General features: G+C 46.9%; 1 protein-coding gene across 1 annotated transcript in view; it reads right to left on the reverse strand.

Annotated features, from left to right (window-relative positions):
• PTPN4 (protein tyrosine phosphatase non-receptor type 4) overlaps nt 1-8,250 on the reverse strand; it is a 278,626-nt gene extending 270,376 nt beyond the window's left edge. Inside the window, exon 1 of the mRNA XM_029061248.1 lies at nt 7,194-8,250. The gene's annotated coding sequence lies outside the window, so the exon portion shown is untranslated. The remainder of the gene's footprint in view (nt 1-7,193) is intronic.
• Nucleotides 8,251-8,565: the final 315 nt, after the last annotated feature.

Raw genomic sequence — 8,565 nt, forward strand, 5'->3', positions numbered from 1 at the left:
TACCTTGAATACTGCATCTGCCTCCTTGCTGATCTCCCGGCCTCCAGTCTCTCCCCACTCCAATCCATAGTTCACTCTGCTGCACGGATCATTTATCAACAACAACATTCAGATCATGTCTCCCCACTTCTCAAAAACCTCCAAAGGCTGCCCATCCACCACCTCATCAAACAGAAACTCCTTACTGTAGCGACTTTAAAGCACACGATCAGCTCACCCCACCCTATCATACTTCGCTAAGCTCCTCTTACAGCACAGACCACACACTCTGCTCCTCTAGCGCCAGTTTACTCACTGTGCCCTGTTCTCATCTATCTCGCCGCCAACCCCTTTCTCAAGTCTTTTTCCTAGCCTGGAACTCTCTCCCCCGCCCGGCCCCTTCTATATTCACCAGACCACCACTCTCTCCACCTTCAATGCATTATTAAGGTCACACCTCCTCAAAGAGGCTTTCCCCGATTAAGCCCCCTTTTCCCTGGCTTGGTCTCCTTTCTGCGTTGGATCAGCACTTCAATCTGTGACCTTTGGACGTTTGATATTTGCCCCAACCCCCACTCCACAACACATAATAGTAATAATAATAATAATGGCATTTAAGTGCTTACTATGTGCCAGGCACTGTTCTAAGTGCTGGGTTAAATACTAGATAATCTGGTTGGATGCAGTTCACATAGCCCTCACTGTCTTAATTCCCATTTTACAGATGAGGGATCTGAGGCACAAAGAAGGTAAGAACTGTCCAAGGTCACAAAGCAGACAAGTGGCAGATGCAGATTACTTACTTATTCATATTAATGCCTGTCTCCCCATCTAGATTGCAAGCTCGTTGTGGACAGGGAACGTATCTACTAATTCTGTGTATTGTGCTCTCCCAAGCACTTAGTATAGTGCTCTGCACTTAGTAAACATTCAATAAATATGATTTAGTGATGGATTACTCTGCACACAGTAAGTGCTCGATAAATATAAGTGCTCAATAAATACCACTGATTGGTTGCCAGTCATCCGTCACCCCAAGGACTACACTATGAGTTTTTGAGAACATAGCACAGTCTACCATGGGCCTGGGAGTCAGAAGGCCCTGGTTCTAATCTCAACTCTGCCACTTGTCTACGTGACCCTGGGCAAATTAATTTACCCATGCCTCACTTACCTCACCTGCAAAATGGGGATTAAGACTGTGAGCCCCAGATGGGACGTGGACTGGTAGAAACCACAAGGCCAAGTGGATAGAGCATGGGCCTGGGAGTCAAACGGTCATGGGTTGTAATCCTGGTTCTGCCACTTTCCTGCTGTGTGAGCCTGGGAAAGTCTCCTCCCTTCTCTGGGCCTCAGTTCCCTCATCTGTAAAATGAGGATTGAGACTGTGAACCCCATGTGAGACAGGTACCGTGTCCAAATTGATCTGCTTGTATCCACCCCTGTGCTTAGTACAGTGCCTGGCACATAGTAAGCGCTTAATAAATAATATTATCGAGCACTTAGAACAGTGCTTTGTACATAGTAAGCACTTTAATGCCATCATTATTATTATTCCTACAGTGCTTAGTACATGTAGTGCCTGGCACTTGGTAAGAGCCTAACAAATACCAGAAGAAAACAATAACCACAATTCTTGTGTTTTAAAACAAACAACTGGCTGCATGTGTGTCATGAGATCACAGCCTTTTGACTGGGGATGACCTGGAGAATAAAGTGAGAAGATTGATTAAATGGGGAAATACTACATGGCATTTTCTTTTTGTTTTTTTAACCTGGAGAAGAGAAAGCTTAGGTATGACCATTATTTTCAAGTATATGGAAGGTCTTCATTAGAAGGATGTTGTTCTCAGTTGCTCCCTATGCCAAAGAGGACCAAACAAGGGGAAATGAGTTTGAATTGCAGCAGGAGAATTTAGTGGGCCGAAGGAAAACTTCTTGACCGTCAGTCAGGGTGATAAATCACAGGTCTTAAAGGGCCCCAGTCCCAAGAGAGCTTTTAAAAAAAAAAAGATACAGCCATCTGTCCTGGAAGGCTTAGTCACACCCCTAACTTCAGGCAGGGCCTAGAGGAGAAGTACCTTCCCAATTAGCTGATTCTCTCAATGCTGCTCAGCCCTTTCCTTTCCAAACTAGGTTCACTTTATCCAACCTGACTGATCATCTGAAGCAGAAGCAGAGAATCAGGCTATTCTTGGGTACCACACTTTAACACTGACAAAGGCGAGATTGTACAATCCTCTCCCGTTTGATTCAGCTGCCAGCAGCCCTGTTTAGAGAGTGCTATACAAAGATAAAGGGCTGAAGCGCCTCTGCTGTAAAATTCTCCTGGTAAAAAATAAACAGATTTTCTGAATTCTGCGGCAAACTTCACTCCCTCTCCAGGAAAAAGGTGAACTGTATTCTCCTGGTGGCTAAGTGATCTCCAGTAGTAGGTCAGGCAGTTTGAGGGAAGTCTTGTGGGGTTTTTTTGTTTGTTTTTTGTTTTTTTTACTGCATTGCTGCCTACTTTTGACCTAAACTGCAGCACTGCCCTAATTCTCCTTCTCCTGATCATAAAGAGCTCATGCTCCTCTGTAAGTGCCTAACTTCCTACCTGGGGAATTTCAGACCCCAAGAGAATGTGTCTTTACCTGAGCAGCAGTATCTAAGTTTTCCAATCAATCAATGGTATTTATTGAGTGCTTACTATGAGAAGATAACTGTACTAAGTGCTTGGCAGAGCACAATACAACAGACTAGAAGACAAGTTCCCTGCCCACAATGAGCTTAGAGTCTAGAGGGACAGACATTAATAAAACTAAAGAAGTAATTTATAATATATAATTTAAAGGAACATGAATTAAAAAGCGATAATAGCCATACATGGCCCAAGTTAGGTAGGCTTTTTGACCCAAATAAACTTGGAACAATTTAACATTTCTACCAGAGCTCATGTTTATGGGGACAATTCTATGCAGACTGGGAGTATTTCTCCCTGTGTGCTGAGCACTGTACTAAGCACTTATTGAGCACTTACTATGTGCAGAGCACTGTATTAAGTGCTTGGGAGAGAACAATCCAATAGAGTGGGCAGACACATTCCCTGCCCCCAGCGAGCTTTCGGTCTAGAGACCAGGCAGAGATGAACAGGTCACAGCACAGCTCAGCACCCAGCACTCACAGGCAGCAGCTGCTGATCAGAAGACATAAAAAGGACAAAATCTCACAGCCAAAAATACCCTTTTGGCATCGACTCGAGCTAGGGTCTTTGAAAGCTGGCACGCTGAATCGTGGCAAAAACACAGTCATGTTTTCCTGTCCACCACCTAATGTGCCCGAATATCATTTAGGTTGTTTTGAAAAAGACAGATTCGGTCAGATAAGGACATTGATTTGGGCAAGTGAAATAATCTTAACTTCAACACTCAACAGTCTTTACCCCCATCAAAATCGTGCAGTCGATAAAAGCGTCAACCCCGGCTGGCTTTTATTTCAACTTTTTAAAAATTCACAAGCAATGCTGCAAACTCGGCTAATAAAGTGTTTCAAAATGGCAGTAACACTACTAAAAGCAAGCGCCTCAAAATTGGATTTTGGTACCAACAATTAAATTAAGCCCTTATTTCCCTTCCCAAACAACATCCATTAAAACTGGTTTAAGCTTTCTGCATATTTTAAGATAGCTGTCCCATTGTTTGAGGCCAACATGTAATCAATACCTTTACCTCTCACTTCCTGGGTTCAGATCTACTGCAAAAAAATCTCATCCAAATAAGCTACTGGAATACCTGAATTGCCTGAAAATTTCAAGAGGTGTAATTTCCCTCCCCTTCTTCCTCCTTTCCCCTACTTATCAATCAATAAATACACAAATCTCCTAATTGCTGAAATAAAAAGGTGACCGATGGCGCTCATTTTTAACACTGTTCTGGCACTCTGTGAATATTGGATTTACGGCGCTGTCTATGTCACAACACTACTGATTTTTACTAAAGAAAAGGATAAAATATTGGACACACATAACAATGCATTCACAGGGAACAAGGCTTTCTTTAGTGAATATAAAATGAATTTATTATATGATATTCCACCTGAGTTCTATGCAAAGTATATACAGTTCCAAATCGGTAAAATTTGACTTTTCCATTATTGAATAAATGGATTAAAACTACTTCAATGAGGGATTCTGTAATTGTCTTAAAATAAGTCCTCTGGCAACAATGAAATCTGTATTAGCTAGACCAAGATAGTTCACAAGAAGTTTCCTGAGGTAGCATTCAAACTACACCCGACCCTGTACATATTTTTAGCATGTGTATAATCAATACTGTCTTTATGTTTAGCTTAAATTAGACATTTGGGTGGTGACCATTTAAAGCTACAGGGATGGATCATTTTTATAATAATTTTGACAGTACAGAGCTTAAAAGAAACTACTTTATAGTTAAATACAGATTCTCATGCTTAAACTAAATCCAGAATCAAAGCACATTAGAAATTATACAAGGGAGTCCAATTCCTCAAACATCAATGCTTTTGAGGAAATACCACGTACACTCCTTGAACGTTCCATATTCAGTTTTAATGACAAATTCCAAAAGTCAAGTTCCTGCGAATGAATGTCAGTCATCCCCCAAGCCAAAATTGTTTCAGCCTAAAGTAAATGTCAACTGAAAAACAATAAGACATGCATCCGCCTATTACGGCTGCTCAGTGGTCCAAGGCAGATATTTGAAATGGATGCGCAAACCCCCCATATCTTCCCAGGAACCCCCACTTTTATTTCTCAGCTTCCAAACGATGAGCATGCCGGCGGTATCTGTTATGAAAAATGGGGTTTGACGTTTTGAAAACAACTTTGTGATTCATGAAGCAGAAAATACGGTCTAACATGGTGCCCACATGACAGCACTCGGCGTTTGATTTGGAGGCAGGGCACCGCAAAATCTGCCTGCAAGACAACGCTTTGTGAAGATCCACATCGCGCTCATCGGTTAACGGGTTGCGGGGACGATTCGAGGAGCCGATGGGCACTGGTCGCATTCTTTTAAAAAAGCACATTTTGTCTGTGTATTACAATTTCTTCAACATCCCCCCCACACACACATTCCTCAGTTCCCCTTTCCAAATCCCTAAGCCTTCATTTCAGAACTCCACTCCGGATGGCACTAAATGAATGAAAGGAAGGGAATAAAATGACTCACTGCTAGTCTAGCTGCCCTCTGTTCTCCAATCATTTGGTGTTGGGGTAGATGACAATTAAAGTGGCTTTTATTCGGGGGGCCTCCAGTGCACAATTTCAGCGGTTTTCGAGCAGCCGGATCCTTCCCCGGATTGAACGGCGGCCCCAGGTTCGTTGGCATTTATTAAAACGCTGGAGCAATATGACTTCATCTTCGATTAGATGGGCCACTCGAGAGTATTGATTGAGCGCTCACTATGTGCAGAGCACTGTACCAAGGGCTTATTGGAAGCTGGCCGAAAAAACACTCTGGCTGTTCTAATAGAGGCTCCTAAAATATAAATAAATAACCAGCCAACATCCCCCCCTGCGATATGACGGCCGATCGTGTAACATCCCGCGTGAGCCCCCCGGCAGAGAGGTGGATAGGGCAGACACCGTCCTCCCAAATCCATCTGCAATCTCAACAAGTCCTCGGCTTTGAGACTCCAAAAAGCACGGCTCCCTCCTTCCCGTGGCTCCCAACTTATATCAAAAGCGCACCCCGCTGCATCAAGTTTAAGAACTCGACTACCCCGCCTATGCGGAAAGCGTGCGGCTTTTCATTCAACTCGATTAAAAAAAAAAAAGAAAAATTAAAATGAAATCCTGTCGGTCGGAGAAAATGAGCAAGACCCCCCCCCCCCCGCGGCCCCGGCATTTCTCCTCTTTTAGATCCGGGAGGACACCTCTCGCTCCTCAGCTTTTCCTTTTGCTCACAAGCCGGAGCCTCCAAAAAAGAGGTCGTCCCCACCCCCCCAAAAGGTTGTTTTACAACTAACCCCCCAAAAAGGCTGCTTTACAGCTACACCCCCCAAAAAGGCTGTTTTACAACTACACCCTCCCCAAAAAGGTTGTTTTACAGCTACCCCCCAAAAGGCTGTTTTACAACTACACCCCCCCAAAAAAGCTGCTTTACAGCTACCCTCCCCAAAAAACTGTTTTACAACTACACCCCCCAAAAAGCTGTTTTACAACTACACCCCCCCCAAAAAAGCTGGTTTACAGCTACACCCCCCCACAAAAGGCTGTTTTACAGCTACAACCTCCCCAAAAAGGCTGCTTTACAGCTACAACCTCCCCAAAAAGGCTGCTTTACAGCTACACCCCCCAAAAAAAGGCTGTTTTACAACTACACCCCCCCCAAAAAGCTGTTTTACAACTACCCCGCTCAATAAAGCTGTTTTGCAGCTACACCCCCCAAAAAGCTGTTTAACTACACCCCCCCCAAAAAAAATCTGTTTTACAACTACACCCCCCCAAAATAATCTGTTTTACAACTACACCCCTCAAAAAAGCTGTTTTACAGCTACCCTCCCAAAAAAGCTGTCTTACAACTACACCCCTCAAAAAAATCTGCTTTACAGCTATACCCCCCAAAAAGCTGTTTTACAACTACACCCCCCCCAAAAAATCTGTTTTACAACTACACCCCTCAAAAAAGCTGTTTTACAGCTACCCTCCCCAAAAAGCTGGCTCACAACTACACCCCTCCAAAAAAATCTGCTTTACAGCTATACCCCCAAAAAAGCTGTTTTACAACTACACCCCCCCCAAAAAAATCTTTACTACACCCCCCCAAAAAGTCTGTTTTACAACTACACCCCTCAAAAAAGCTGTTTTACAGCTACCCTCCCCAAAAAGCTGTCTCACAACTACACCCGTCAAAAAATCTGCTTTACAGCGATACCCCCCCAAAAAGCTGTTTTCCAACTGCACCCCAAAAAGAACTACAACCCCCTCCCCCCCCCAAAAAAATAGCTATTTCCCAAGGGCACCGTACGGGAGCGGCGAGAGGGGGAAAGGCTTCGCACAGCGCTGGGCACACGGTAAGCGCTGCAGACACACCGTCATTATTAGAGGAGGAAAGTGGGTTTGGGGGGCGACCTGAGGTCAGCTACCGAGACCCTTCCACCGGGCGGTTTTCCGATGGTGGTGGGCAAAGTGTGCACCGAGGGGGAGCGACGGGCCAGGCGCTGCCTTTGCAGGGGAGGGGTGAGGAGCCTCTTACCTTCATATAATAGCCACGTTCTTTCAGGTGGAGAGAAGAGGGGCGGGTCGGGTCGGGTCGGATCGGGTCGGATCGGGTCGGGGGGAAAAGGGCAATCTCTCTCTCGGTGTCTGTGTCCGTGTCGGATGAAGCGATGTGAGGGAGTGATGTGTCGCCCCCGCTGGGGTCTCCCTTCAAATCCCCCGGAGGAGCAGCCCCCCCAGCGGCCTGAGCAGCCCGCACCGCCTCATACTGCGGGGCTGCAGCACCGCCGGGCCAGAAAGGGGAGGAGGAACAGGACCAGACGACGACGACGACGAGGAGGAGGAGGCAGCAGGAGGAGGAGACGCAGAAGCTCCCCACCCCCCGCCTTTTGGGGGGGGGGGGGGGTGTAGCTGTAAAACAGCTCTTTTGGGGGGTGTACTTGTAAAGCAGCCTTTTTGGGGGTTGCAGCTGTAAAGCAGCTTTTCTGGGGAGTGTAGCTGTAAACCAGTTTTTTGGGGAGTGTAGCTGTAAAGCAGCCTTTTTGGGGGGCGTAGCTGTAAAGCAGCCTTTTTGGGGGGTGCAGCTGTAAAACAGCCTTTTTGGGGGGTGCAGCTGTAAAACAGCCTTTTTGGGGGGTGCAGCTGCAAAGCAGCCTTTTTGGGGGATGCAGCTGTAAAGCAGCCTTTTTGGGAGGTGCAGCTGTAAAAGCCTTTTTGGGGGGGTGTAGCTGTAAAACAGCTTTTTTGGGGGGGTGCAGCTGTAAAGCAGCCTTTTTGGGGGGGCTTTTTGGGGGTGTAGCTGTAAAGCAGGCTTTTTGGGGGGTGCAGCTGTGAAAGCCTTTTTGAAGTTAAAAAAACACATAAAATTCATAGAGCCTCGATAATCCCCCAGAAGGGACCCACCGAGGCGCTGAGGCTTGCAGGAGGCCCCCTCTCCCTGCCACCTCCCTCCCAGACAATTGGCCTCAAGGGAAGGCTCCCGGCCTCCCAGTCTAATTCCGATCTTCCCACCTCAACCCTGGAGGGGATGAGGGGTCTGCGGGGAGGAAGGGGAGGAAGGAGATGAAGGGGGAGGAGGACGCCTGGGGTGGAAGGAAGGGAGGCCCAGCTCCCCGCAGGGCAGGGCAGGACAGGGCTGGGCTGGGAGGGGCGGGCTGGCGGGGGTGTGAAAGGGAGAACACCGGCCAGGGACAGGAGGCTGGTCCCCACCACCTCCACCTCCTCCACCTCCTCCACCTCCTCTTCCCCTCCCTCCTTCAAACCCTGACCCTCTCCAGGGCCGCAGCATAGCAACCGAACATGGCGGCTGCGCAGCGCAGCCCCCTCCCTCCTTCCCTCCCGCCCTCCCTGAGGGGGGAGGTGCGCTCATCTCTCGCGAGAGTAAGAAAGGGAGAGGAGGCCTCCCTCCC

Source organism: Ornithorhynchus anatinus, chromosome 1, assembly GCF_004115215.2.
Source record: "Ornithorhynchus anatinus isolate Pmale09 chromosome 1, mOrnAna1.pri.v4, whole genome shotgun sequence".
In the NCBI taxonomy this organism is placed as follows: Eukaryota; Metazoa; Chordata; class Mammalia; order Monotremata; family Ornithorhynchidae; genus Ornithorhynchus; species Ornithorhynchus anatinus.